At 36.4% G+C, this 14,355-nt stretch overlaps 1 protein-coding gene and 1 long non-coding RNA gene across 20 annotated transcripts in view; one reads left to right on the top strand and one right to left on the bottom strand.

Moving 5' to 3' along the window:
* The window catches only part of LOC140526793 (uncharacterized), a 90,059-nt gene that overhangs the window by 23,427 nt on the left and 52,277 nt on the right, over positions 1–14,355 (top strand). The gene's annotated exons all lie outside the window — the stretch shown is intronic.
* Positions 2,953–14,355, bottom strand: part of EPB41L2 (erythrocyte membrane protein band 4.1 like 2) — a 283,916-nt gene continuing 272,513 nt past the window's right edge. For all 19 annotated transcript variants that reach the window (XM_072643326.1, XM_072643324.1, XM_072643319.1 and 16 more), the window contains one exon: positions 2,953–4,278. The gene's annotated coding sequence lies outside the window, so the exon portion shown is untranslated. The remainder of the gene's footprint in view (positions 4,279–14,355) is intronic.

Raw genomic sequence — 14,355 nt, forward strand, 5'->3', positions numbered from 1 at the left:
ATCCTAAAGTGAAAAGGACATCTGGCAAGAACGTGTCCTTGATGTGAAAGTGTGTGCCTGGGTAACTGAAATTTACACAGTAATTAAAAGTTTGCAAAGCTCTTCTACATAATTTATCTAACTTGACCCTCACAACCACCTTTAATCTTTATCATTAGCATTATCCCTATTTTACAGCCTTATCAAAGTTTGGAGGTCAAATGACTGGTCTATGGTTGCACACTCAGTAAGTTTCAGGTCTTTATGACTTCAATTTCAGGGTTCCACTCTGCTCCCTTGTCTCTCTAGATCAGTTCAAGCCCATCCCTTTTACTGTAGAAATATTTCAGAGTGCAGTCAGTCCCACGGACCTTGGTTTATTATCAACATTTTCACATAGGTAAAGAATGTGCTGGAATGCAATGTTTAAAAAAACAGCTTGTGAGAGCATACAGCAACAGCCCTGGAGGCAGGAGGACCTGAGTTCAAATCTGAACACAGACACTTACTAGCTAACCTTGGGCAAGTCACTAAACCCTAATTGCCCTCCCTTTCCCCCTCAAAAAAAAAAAAAAGAAAAGAAACACCAATTTGTGGCAATCAAACTAACTGCTTTTTTGTATGAACTTATATTTCATGGAATTTTTAAAAATAAGAATATAGAGGAGATTGATTGTAACAATGACAAATTCTTTCCCCTATAAAACATGGGGATATCAGCTTGGTTTTTTTTAACTTACATTTATTTTTTTCCAATTAACAAAAAAACCACCTTATCTCTCCTTTCCCCTTGACAAAGAAAATGAAAATTCTTGTAATAAATACATAGACAAGTAAAACAAATTTCGGTATTGGCCTTGCCTAAACAAAAATACGCCTCAATCTATACCATCTCTCCGTCCATCATCTAGAACCTAGACTCCATCGTTGCTCTATCACCTTTCATCCTCAGTCCTCTGGAATCCTGACTGGCCACTGGGTTCATCAGTTGAGTTTTCCTTTACAATATTAGTCATGATATCCTCATGTAAATTGTTCTTCTGACTGCTCACTGTAGCTCATACAACTCTTAACAGGTTTCCCTGAAACCATGTCCTTCATCATTTCTTACAATACAATACCAGGGAAATCAGTTCAAAGAACAATAATTCTCATGTGTTTAATTACTAAATGCTACTGGTTTGTATCATGGGAAATAAATATGAGGTCACACCAAAAAACTATTCATAATGAAGACCAAACTACAGAGACTAAATATTTCACATCATTTTATCTTTCAAGCTGTTACAGACCATGAAAAATATAGAGATATCCCTGCCCATCTGATACTGAGGATCAAATGAAATAATAAAAGTTTTATGATGCGAGTATATGGCACTATTATCATCAACCTCATGGAGAGGTTACATGGGACAGTGAAAAGACCACTGGATCTTAAGTATAAGATGCAAGTTCAAACCTACACCTGCATGAGCAAACCTATTGCTATCTTCTTGAGCAAGCCTCTGGGCCTCAGTACATTCAGAAAATGAGGAGGTGGGCTAAGTTCTTTTAGCTCTATACTCACGATCAACACTGATTTTGGTTTATATTTTCATAAATAATCTCATATTAACTGCTTTAATTCTTATTGATCTTACTGAGGCATAAAACTCAGTCTTATAGTATGTATGAGGGGATTAACTATATGCAGGTCCACTTTACATCAATGAAATAAACACGAAGTGGGACCAACAGAAGTCAGGATTTTTTGTTTTTGTTTTTACAGATATTTCCTTAAGTGGCAGTCACTTAGAAATACTTTTACTTATTTAATACTTTCGGTCTCATATTTTCCAACTCTGGTGAACCTTAAGCTTGAATCTTGGGGAGACTCTTTAATAAGGATTGGTTTTCTGTTTGTTTTTTTTTAATTCAAAAGAAATTAAGGAAATGTTTTCCTATAGGCAGCTAGGTGGCACTGTGCATAAAGCACTGAGCTTGGCTTTCGGAAGACCCAAGTTCAAATCAAGCCTTTGACACTTAGTGGCGATATGACTCTGAGAAGTCACTTAGCCTATGTTTGGCTCAGTTTCCTAATCTGTAAAATAAGTATGATAATAACATCTCCCTCCCTGGATTGTTCTGAAGATACAATATTTGTAAAGCATTTTGAAACTCCTAATGCACCAATGCTAGCTACGATTATTATGACAGCGACAACTATGTCTCTCAAGAACACAAAGAAAAATAATTTAGTAAAAATTGAAACATCTGATGCATTGCACAGCAATGCAAAATATCCAAGCTTACCTTAAATCATGATGGAAAGGAATAATGGGGCATTCACAATGAAATCTTTCCCATGTTCTCTTTTACCATGCAGAAAGGTACTCAATCCAATAGAAATTAAGTAAATAAATTGCTTCCATTCAGTATCCCAATTAAAAAAAAAAAAATTGAGGGATACCTTGACTCTTTAGTACCACTGCGGGGAATCTTCCTAAAAGAATCAAGCCATACAACACAGGAAGGAGGATATGCAACAGAAAAGCTGTTCTTGAGGAGAATAAGGAAGGAAAACGGAGTATTTGTGGTAAACCCACCATTTTTCACATGATCCACTGTAGAATGGCTTTGTATAACAATCTATTATGGAGTAACTGATCAGTTGATCCCCTTTCCTAGGTGATGATAATTGGATATTGTTTCAAAGAAATTAAAATTACTGAAGGATTCTGTAGTAGAGTTCATCTTGAAAGGAAAGCCCCAGTCCACTGAAGCAAGTGAAAATGAATGTGAATTATTTAACCAAATTTAACTAAATGTGGGTGCTCTAAGTAGCAGTTATCAGCTTTCAGTTTATTTGAAATGGTGGTGATGCAACAAAAGGTTTCATAATTTCAAGCCCTGGAAGATGAATTTGCAGGGGAAGTGATTAAAAATATCAACTCTTTCTTTTCCAAACCTTTTAGATTAAAGAGAGATGACCAATTTAGAGAATAAACAAATTTTATTTTATAACAGTATTACAGAGAGCAAAATACCACTTAATACAATTTCAAGCTGCTATAAATCTAATCTGGCATTGTAACTATAGACAGAGTCAACAGCCAAAAACAAAATCAAACAAAATAACAACAACAAAAACAAAATGAAATTTCAACACGGTTAATCTTAAATCCCCTTTCTGGTGTCTCTGGTGACAGCTTCAAATGGTGTAGCTTTCTTTTCACCACCATAAAACCACTGCAGCGCCCATCCCTTTCCCTTGGCATCCTTTAAAACCTGCATGAATCATCAGAAACACTACCTGAAACATCTACCTTCTCAGCAACAAAAGAGGGTCAGTTTTTTTTTTTTTAAACATGTAGACAATGAGGTTTAATAAAAAGCAAGCATTCTACACAAGGGTGCAAATAATGGAAGATTTTGAAATTTGGACTTGTTAAGAGAAAAGCACTAAGGTTTTAAGCTGCCTATATATTTTAACAGGAGGGAAGAAATGTCTCTCCTTCCTTCCCTCCCTGTTCTGGAATGCTTCAGGAGACTGCAAGTCTGAGAACCAGCTGAGCATTATTATCTGCACTGGAATGCAAAGTCTCTAAGAATGGTGCTCATGGGCCTCCTGCATAACTCTCTACTCTGGAGAATCTGCCTCTTACTTTCCAATGAAAGTAAAGAGCATTTGGAATGAAAGAGTTAAGAGGGCTCAATATAAAATATATCTCAAGTGAAATTCTCAAACATGACCAAAATTTTTCAAAATGTAGGAAAAACTTTACAACAACCCTACTTTGTAATATTATCTTAGGCAGTAATATTGACTTCAATCTGAAAAATCAGTAAGATTTCAATTGACAAGACTGAAGGGGAGGGGGGAATCCCCTATCTAAATTAGTCAAAGATTTTCCTTTTTTTTTTTTTTTTTGTACAACAGCACCTGTTCAAGTGAACAGCACCTGACAGCTGAGGCTGGCTTTGTTCACCATCATTTGATCAGAAAGCAGGCATAATTAGCAGGTAGTTGTACACAAAGTCAAAGACAAATTCTAAACTTTGAAAAATAAAATAAAAACCAAGAATATTAGGAAGTGGTTATACAAAATAAAAAAGATGAATAATCATTAAGATGTCAGGAAACAGTATAGACTGGAGATGTTAAGGTAAGGTTTGGTGTCGGCATTTTAATCTTCAAGTGCCTGGTCACTGTTACCACTTGGGGTATGAATTCATTAGAGTAGTGGTGTGGAATCAAGACTAGGATTGGTCAGAATTCTTCATCTTCACAGAGTTGAATGTAATTTGAAAAGAGCAATTCTGGGAAAGAAGAGAGAGGCAAAGTTTATTCAGGATACAAAGACATCAATATTTAGCGAATTTCAATGGCAAAATTCAATGTTAAAAGCAGCAACTTTTTTTAAAAAAGCATTTATTTGGCCATTTATTTAATCATCACTGCTCTAGAAGACCATGAATATAAAATCAGCAATGAAATATAATCCCTGCCCTGTTTTTGGAAAAAATACATACAAACACTTAAAATAGTAAGAGAACAAGAGAGTATGCCTTAATATATTTAGACTACTTGGCCAAGAGAGTAAGTTGTGACAGGTGTTCAGAGGGCAGTGAAATTGGTGTAAGCTGGAATCATTAGAAAAGGCTTATGAAGAAGGTAATGGTTTAACCTGGACTTTGAAAGATGGGTAAGATTTTCCCAGATGAAGAGGAATGGGGAAAATAGTGGAAACAAAGATTCAGTGGGAGAAATGTGCCTATTGGGAGTGTGTGGGATAAGAAGTGGACAGAACCATGTTGTTATAAGGGTGGGCTCTTTTTTTGGGGGGAGGAAGTGTGAAGGGGGTTTAGATCTTTGATATCTTTGGCACAAAGAACTCCTGGATAGGGAAACTCACCCTAATGCAGACAGGTAATTCAGTTCTACAATTTAGTCTTAGGTGGTTGCCTGGGGTACCAAGAAGCCAAAAAGACTTGTTCAAAATCATAAGTGGAGATAAGACATGTGAAGGGGCCCCCTAAATTTGTTTTCTTGAGTTGTCCTATTTTCTAGAGATAAAGTCCAGACTAATAAACTGTGCAGCTGGGACCCTTTCAGAAAAGCAGAACAACCTTGCTCCATGGTCCAACAGTTCCCAAGCCCTCCTGCTCCCCTGCTGCTGCTCTCTTCCTTGTCCCACACCACTCCCATCTGGGAGGGGATTGTCCTCCACTCCTCTCATGAGACCTCCCCTTTCTGCTGTAATCCTTAAATACCCAAGGCTTTGCCTGCATCATCAGCCCCCTTTGTACTCTGAACAGGGGAGGACCAAGCATGCATGTTTCAGCTTTCTCCTGTAATAAAGTAAGTTACTACTTAAGTCTTTTGGAGTTGTGACTGGTTGACAGCAAGGATCTGAAGCCAAGTCTTCCAAATTCCAATATAAGTTCTCCTTGAAAGCTAAATTTTTATCTGATAACCTTATATCTACAGTATGCACTTAAAATGCTTTCACTGTATCTTTATTTATAATCAAATAGGAATGACTGGACAGAAACTGGGAGATACAAATACAGTTATGAATCTGTTACAGTAGGGTGAATGAAAAAGTCATAAGGGCCTAGGACAGTAGGAATCAAGAAGGAGCAATCAACAAAATAATTAACTTGGTGATTAAATATTAAAATCCAGGACAAAGAAGAAACTAAAGTAATTCTTGAGGTATTGTGCCTGAGGCCCAAAGAGAATAGTTTATGAAAATACTTTCCTACTAACTGAACTGGGAATCGTAGATGGGGAACAACACTGTGTTTTGATTTGGTATGTATTTACTTTTGGATGATACCAGGGAATCAAAATGGAAAATGTCATCAAATTATATTCTTACTTTTGCAAAAGTCACAAAATAAAGCTTAATTCTCTAGGCTTGCCCAGCTGGCTAGTGTAAATATCAGACTAAGTCTCAGATGGGCAGCTAGATGATACAGTAGGTGGAATGCCAGGCCTGGAGTCAGGAAGACACCTTCCTGAGTTCAAATCTGACTTCAGACATCCTAATTGTGTGACCCTGGGCAAGTCACTTTTTGCCTCAGTTTCCTCATCTGAAAATGAACTGGAGAAGGAAATGCAAACCACTCCAGTATCTTTGCCCAGAAGATCTCAAATACAGTCACGAAGAGTGAGACACAAATGAAACAACTGAACAGCAACCCGAAGGTTTGGATATAGGTCAGGATTAGAGACGTAATTCTGGTCATGAGAGTAGATTATAAATGCACAGAAATAAAAATAAATACAGAGGGGAACACAGAATAATTGTGTCACCATCTTGTTACAGATGTATTTATATATGTATATATAATGTGTGTATACACACATATACATATACGTACACACACATACAATGTTTATGTGACAATGGGCAAATCACTTAACCTCTGAAAGCTCTGGGAAAATCACTAAAACTAAGTTGCAAAGAAGGTGCTGACCTGAATTAGACTAGAAATTTCCTCACATTCTGTCCCTGTTGTGTGTGTTTGTGTGTATGTGAGAGACAGAGAGAGAAAGAGAGAAAAAGAGAGAGACAGAGAGTGACTGAAAACTGCAGTAAAACTAGACTTTTGGGCCACCACACCACCTCCACCCACCACCCCCTCCCCGTATGTATATCTCTTAAAAAGTAAACTGTGTAATGGAAATTCATGCTTTCTTCTATAATCCTCCTTTTAGCTCTGTGTATACTGAAATATTCATTTGTTGATAAGTATTGAGTTCTCACTAAGAAAAGAATCTGAAGAGAAAAAAAGGAAGATAGGGACAAAGTAAGGATAAAATACTGTCACTAAAGGAGGAAAGAGCTTCAGAAAAGGGGGCGTTTTACTCATCTTGAGTTTCAAAAACAAGAATTTCATTTCAGCTCCTTTCCAAGATTCCCTGAGAAGTAATTATGGCTCTTTTTCTGAATAACTTCAAAGGATGGTAGTCCTAAAGTAAACTGAAATAGTTAGTTTTTCATATTCATATTTGAAAAAATTATAGAAAAACTCTCCAATATTTAGGTTTTAGTCCAGAGTCCAGACTTCTGATCATTTAGGGTCTGGTTACACACTGATTCTTTGTTTTTCACTTCCTGACTGTCTTAAAGTCATTAAGCCATTAGGCTTTACTTCAGGGTAAAATGAGTGACATCAAAGGAGAAAACTCAAGCCAATCCATTTTTCTTCTAGTGAGGAACTCTGGAAAAAGGATTTGGGGTGGTTTGTTGAGAGGGTTAAGAAATGGGGGGAAAGGATAAGGCTAAAACTGAACCAATATAAGGTGTACTTTGTGTTTATCAGTTATAGACGTTATTATATTGTATTTCCACTATTTAGTAAAACACACTGTTGAACAGAGCTAAAGCCCTTCCTACTCCTTATCAGAAAGAATGAGCCCTAGAAATGTCGGAAACATGTCTAGATACAGTTCTAAGTCTCTTCACATGCCTTCAGATTAAAGAAAATGAAGTTTGGATTAACATAGGTCCCCAAACTAAAGAAACAATTTTATTCTGGAAGGACTTCCCATTACAAACATGAACTTTTTTTGCACGGGGGGAGGGTAGTGGGTTATCCATCATCAGACAACCTTAAAAAAACAGATTTTTAAAAGTTTTATTTGTCTTTTAACATTTTTTAAAGTTTTGAGTTCCAAATTCTATCCCTCTCCCTCCTTCCTGATATGGTAAGCAATCAGATATAGGTAATATATGTGCATTTATTAAAACATTTTCATATTAGGCATTTTGTATAAGACTTGAATAAAGGAAAAAAAGAAAGTGAAAAATAACATGCTTTTCAGTCTGTAATCAATCAATATCAATTATTTCTCTAGAGGTGAATAGTATGCTTCATCATTAGTCCTTTAGGATTTGTCTTGGATCACACTGTATTGCCAAGAATAGCTAAGTCATTCACAGTTCTTCATTGAACAATATTGCTGTTACTTGTACAACATTCTTCTGGTCCTGTTCACTTTACTATGCTTCAGTTCACTTTCTGAAATCATCCTGCTTGCCATTTCTTAAAGCACAATAACATTCTATTATAGCCATATACTACAGTTTGTTTATCCATTCCCCAATTGATAAGCATCCTTGTGATTTCTAATTCTTAGCTACCACAAAAAGAGCTGCTATAAATATTTCTAAACAAATGGGTCCTTTTTTCTTTTTTTTCCTATGCCTTTGAGACATAGACCTAGTAGTGGTATTGCTGGATCAGAGGGTATACACAGTTTTACAACCCTTTGGGTATAGTTCCATATTGTTCTCCAGCATGGTTGGATCAGCTCACAACTCCACCAACAGTGCATAAGTGTCCCAGTTTTCCCACATCCCTTCCAACATTCAACATTTTCCTTTTTTGTCATGTTAGTCACTCTGATAGGTGTGAGGTGGTACCTCAGACACACATGCATTTCTTCTACACTACATGATGGAATCTAAGCTTGCTCCCAACAGGTCAATAAACAAGATGTTAAGAGGAGGGTACAGACTCTTAACACCTTAAAAAACCTATTATGCCACATATATACAAGACAAACATTTAATTGATCCAGTAAACATTTATTAAGCATCTACTCTATGTAAGTCACTGCACTAGGCTCTTAAGATTACAAAGACAAAAACTAAACTGTCCCTGTTCTCAGGAAACTTAACATTCTCTTGAGGGTGGGCAAAGGCACGTAACAACAGGTAAATATACAGTAATGGGAAGGTCATCAATAAACAGGGAAATAAGAAAAGGCTTCTTGTGGGAAGACACACTACAGCTGAGAACCCTGAAGGGAGTTAGGGAGTCCCAGGTAAGGAGGGAGAACATTTCAGGCTCAGGGGGAAATAGCTTATATGGAGGCAGGGGACAGCATGTCCTGGAGGGAAAACAACAAGATGGCCAGTTTAGATAGAACATAGTAGAAGCTAGAACAGAATAATGTGAAGTTGGTTTGGAACTAAAATACAAAAGGCTTAAATGCCAACAACACAGGAATTTTTAAATTAGCCAGGAAGCTTCTCAAATAGGTAACAGACCTATGCTTTAGGAATACCAATTTTGTAGGTAGGTGAAGATGGACTGCAGATGACAGAGACTAGAACTGAGAGAGACCAATCAGGAGGACACGGCAATAGTCCAAAGGAGGTGATGAAGGTCATAACTAGGGGAAAGTCTGTGTGAGTACAGAAGAGAACATATGGGAGTGATGATGTGAAGGTAAAATGGATAAGACTTTGGCCAAAAGGGATATGGGGGAGAGGATAAAATTATGACTATAAATTAAATTAAATAATTTAATAAATTACATTAAAATAAATTAAAAGTTTATCCAGAATTCAAACCAAAGTAAAATGTTTTCCTCATTATTTATGTGTATATGTATATATTACACACAAACATGCATGTATGTATATATACATCTATATGCACACACGTATGTATGTGTACATACATACATACATATCTATATAAATGAGTGACATTAAGAAAGAATCTTGAAACAATGATGGAACTACGTTTAGTTGTTTTAATGTGTTTCATTCTAAGTCTTTCTCACCTGGGTACTTATAAATAATAGCTATTACAATTAAATAAAAATTTAGTAATCAATCAGAATATTTGCTGGTCAGAACTTTTCATTCTCCAAGTATTTCAGGTGAAATTTATGGCAATTTACTGTGTCAGTGAATTTAGGAATGGAGGAGAGGTTGACTGGTTCCTGGTCACAAATCTCTTGAATAAGTCCCCTTTTCTCCACGCAGAGGTAAGAACTTCTGGGTGAGGCCCTTATCAACCTCTTGCCTAGATAATTCCAATACAACAGCCCACTATTTGATCTTTTTACCCTAAAGTCTAGTCATCTAAGTCCATTCTCTATATAACCAGCAAAGTGATTTTCCTGACAACAGTATCCGTCTTGAATTGCAGTGGCTTCCTATTACCTGCAAGCTCAAAAAATATATTCCTTTGCTTGGTAATGAAACCTTTTCACAACTGGTTCCCTGCTACCCCTCCATTCTTATTGCACATTCCTCCCTTCTCCATACTCTACAGTTCTGCCACATTGGCCTACCTGCTCCTCATGCGTGACTCTCCATCTCTAGTGTCTGTGCCTTGGTCATAGTTTTTCTCCATACTGGTTCTCTTAGAGCATGAAGGAAAACAACTAACCAACAACCCAATCTCCATGCCTGGAATGCAATTCCTCACCTCTCTCACTTTGGTTATCTGGTTTACTTTAAGCTTTAGCTCAAGTATCACCTTCTGAGGGGGTTTTTCCTAGTTCTCCCAGCATCAATATCTTCCCATCTAAGGCTACCTGTTGCTTTTTTTTTTTTACATTTTTGATGTATGTGTAAATATGTATACACAAATACAAGTATTGCATACACATACACATACACAGAACATGTCCCTCATTAGAATGTAAACTCTTGAAAGCAGAAACTTTTATTTTTGTATTTGTATCCACAGTACCTGAGTATTATGTCTAGCATATTGTGAGGGCTTAATAAATGCTGACTGATTGATATGTAGAGCTATGCAGCTGAATATACATGTATGTGTGTATATATACACATGTACCTTCACAGATATTCATACATGTATGTACATATATATTCATCTTTATGTACAAAATATCTAATGATGAGAGAATAGGGGATAACGTCAGTGGAGCAACTCTAAATGAGATCCTCAGTTATCTGCCTTTGTGGAATGCATGCAGCACAGGAAGCAACAAACTAAAAACCTAGAATTCCATCTTAGAAATCATCTGGAATAATAACCCATTCATTCATTTTACAAATGAAGAAATTAATATCAGAGAGGTCAAGTGACTTGCTTATGGTCATACAATTAAAGTTAAGTGGCCAACTCAAACTCACATCTTCTGACTTCATCTTCTGCTTTTTTCTCCCTGGACTTAAATTTAAAGACTAGCACATAATTTCTTATTTCAATGAAGCGGAAAAACAATCTCAGTTTGCTCAACATATGTCCCAAAGTGAAAACTAAGTAATGGTTTCTTTGGTTTCTTGCTGTAAAAGCACTATTAGGATTTTCATCAACTCTTATCATTTTTACAGCTTGAGTCTCTTCCTATGGGGGTTGTAGAAACACTTTAATTTCCTAATCTTAACATGGAGTATGTATCAATCTAACACAATTGTACACTTCGCTAACATCTGCATGGTCATGTGGCTCCTCTTGTGCTAAGGTGAGATCTCAGATGTTGCAATATACTGCATTAGTTTGAATTCTGGTCCAGTAAAAACAACACTGTTTCCATTACTTAGTTTTATTCCCTCCCCTAACCCAACACCCCCAACTTCACACACAAATATTTCTAGATGTGATACTCATACATATTCCCTTGCCTCTATCTCCCCCTTTAGGATACTGTGCAAACATACTGATTCAGCCAGACTTTATTTCCTCCATTAGGAACAAATGCTTCATCAATAGTTAGTTGCCAGCTTCTTTTTAAGCTCTCACAGTACATCTGTATTTGATTTTCTCAGTATGTTAGGTGAAAATCTATGGCAGATAGCCAGAGAAAGGAATTTGGCACACAGTGAGGTGATAAAGCCTTTCAGGCATGGACGTCAAGAATGCAGCACACAGTGACAAAGTGCTTCATGATTTACAGAGCTTTTCTCAAAATAATACAGTAAGGCAGGTAGAGCAGGGATTATTAATTTTTATTTACATAAAAGGAAACTGAAACTCAGAAAAGCTAGGTGATTAATCAGGTTCACATAAGCTAGCTAAGTTAGAATCAGGATTTTAACCTCCCAACTCCAAGCTCAGCGTTCCTTCTCTTGTACCCAGGGATAAATATTTCAAAATGGTGGTTTAAGCATATATGATACTGAGACACTAGGTAAAACAGGTGAGTTTAATGGCATTTTAGATCCTGCATGCAAGAATGACTGTCTAAAATGAGTACCTTCCATGTGAATGATGAAGAATCAATGAGAACACCACTCTGAAGTATCTTCCTTGGGAAGACTGCAGTGTCTTACAGTGAAAAGAATCAGATTTGCAGTCCAAGGACCTGGGTTTGAACACTAGTTCTTCCACTTTCTGAACTGTGTGACCTTAGACCAGGGGTTCTTAAATTTTTTCTGTCATAGGCCCTTTTTGGCAGTCTGGTAGAGTGTATGGGTCTCTTTTCAGAATAATGTTTTAAATGATAAAATAAAATACACAGGATAAGGATGGAAACCAATTATATGAAAATATAATTATCTAAGTATTGTTTTAAATGATAAGAAATCCCTACCTTAGATAATAATTTCTCTAGGTCCCTATTTCCTCATCTGTAAAACAAAGTAGATGACTGTGAAGGTTCCTTCAAGTTTTATATCTATACTTCTGTGATGGAGAGATCTGAGTGTTTGAAGCCTGGCATTACCACCAATTGTCCATGTAATGTGTTAGTCCCTTATGTTCTCTGGTCCTCAGTTTTCTTTCCTGTAAGATGAGGATAAGTTGAGCAAAGGTCACCCCTCCCTCTAAGAGCTGATAATTCCAGGGTTCTGAAAACATCTGGTGACAGTTAAAGGAACTACTCAAAAAGAAGTTTTGAGGCTCTCTCTCCTGAAAGGGCACTCCAATTCTGTCCCTTCCCCTACTGCTTGAGAAGGAAAGCCATTAAACCCATGGGAAGGGGGGGAGGCAGGTCCTTTTATTCCTTTCATTGACTAACCGTACATGTTTTATATGCTAGGAGGTCTCCTTTTTTTCTTTTTTCTTTTTAAAGGGACTGCTACTTCTAAGTCTTAGGCAAAGTGGCAAAGCTTTCAAAGGGAATCCACTTTTGGTTATAATGCTTGGAAGGTATTCTGGTGAATTCAACTAGATTAAGATTTCTTTTAAAATAAAGCACTCAAAAAATCTTTAAAAAATTTTTTTCAAACAATAAATATAACAGAAAAAAGCATCTGGTATAGAACCACTGAAAAGTCCCACAGAGGAGAACCACAGTTAGTGGTTGTTCATTGATGGCCATACACCAGGGTTAAAAGTAGTGGGAAAAAGTACTTTCATCTCAGAGAGATGTGAACTGTTCTCAATGGGCACTTTTCTGTGGGGAAAAGGCATTAGATAGAGGAAAGAAAGTGGTACTAAGTGAATACTTGGGTTCCAATCTCTGTGACTTGAGGGACATTAAACTCTCTAGGGTTCAGTTTCCTCATTTAAAAAAAAAAAGAGAGAGAGCAAACACTCATCCTGATTATTTCTTGGACTTCTTAGCATTAGAGGAGAATTATAGATATGAAAAGCACTTTGAATAAAGTAGTAAAATACTACACAATTATTAAAATCTTACTTGACATACTTTACCTGGTACTTAAGTAATTACACAAGCATTATGACATCCTCTATTAGCCAGACACACTCTGATTGTACACACATGTGTCTGTACATATAAACTTCATATATAGTAAGCAAATACATATATGAAACGAACTTTTCATATATGTATATGATTACATAATTAAAAAATGAACTTTCAAAAATAAAACTATAGCCAATTTTTTAAAAAGTTTTAAACTAGCCAACTTTCTTCAAGCATAAGGAAATGGAACATAAGGAAAATATGGACAAAAGCCTTCTTTAGCCAATATTTTCAACTTTCTCCTCCAACCATATACTTCTCCAATTTGCTATGCAACCTTTGATAATTTCAAATTTCACCTTTTTCCATATTTTTTTCTTTGCTTAACTTCCATCTATGAACATTATGAAGACTAGGTTCAAAATCATCAGCAGAATTCAGAGGCTAATTATAAATTTAAAATGGTCATAGAACTGTAGGTTCAGATCAACTTTATCACCAATCACCAATAAAACTTAACACTCCATTATAGGGAACCTCATCAGGAATCCACAGGATCATAGATCTGGACCTGGAAGGGTCCTTAGAAGTCATGAATCCAACTGTTTCAGTTTACAGATGAGGAAACTGAGGCCCAAGGAAATAAAGTGATTTGTCCAGTGTCTGAGGGTGAGATTCAGATTTCAAGTCCAGCACTCTATCTACTATATCAAAGTGATTTCATGTAGCCTGTTCAATATCTCACAAGGCAGTCTGTACTATTCTTGGACTGCTTTGATTTTTTTTAAAAAAAGGGATTTTTTAAAATAATTATAATAAGCCAAAATCTCTATCTGCATAATTTCCATCAATATTCTAATCATCTGTTCCTCAGACATAAACATGCATAGTACAACCAAACACTTGTTCTTCCCTATATTCTATAATTCTTCCCAAGGGGAAAAAGTGAAATGAAAACTATTTTAAATACTCAATAATCATTCCACTTGAGCTCATGTCCAGTGGCTCATTGATGTCCC

This window comes from Notamacropus eugenii, chromosome 2 (genome assembly GCF_028372415.1).
Source record: "Notamacropus eugenii isolate mMacEug1 chromosome 2, mMacEug1.pri_v2, whole genome shotgun sequence".
Taxonomy (NCBI): domain Eukaryota; kingdom Metazoa; phylum Chordata; class Mammalia; order Diprotodontia; family Macropodidae; genus Notamacropus; species Notamacropus eugenii.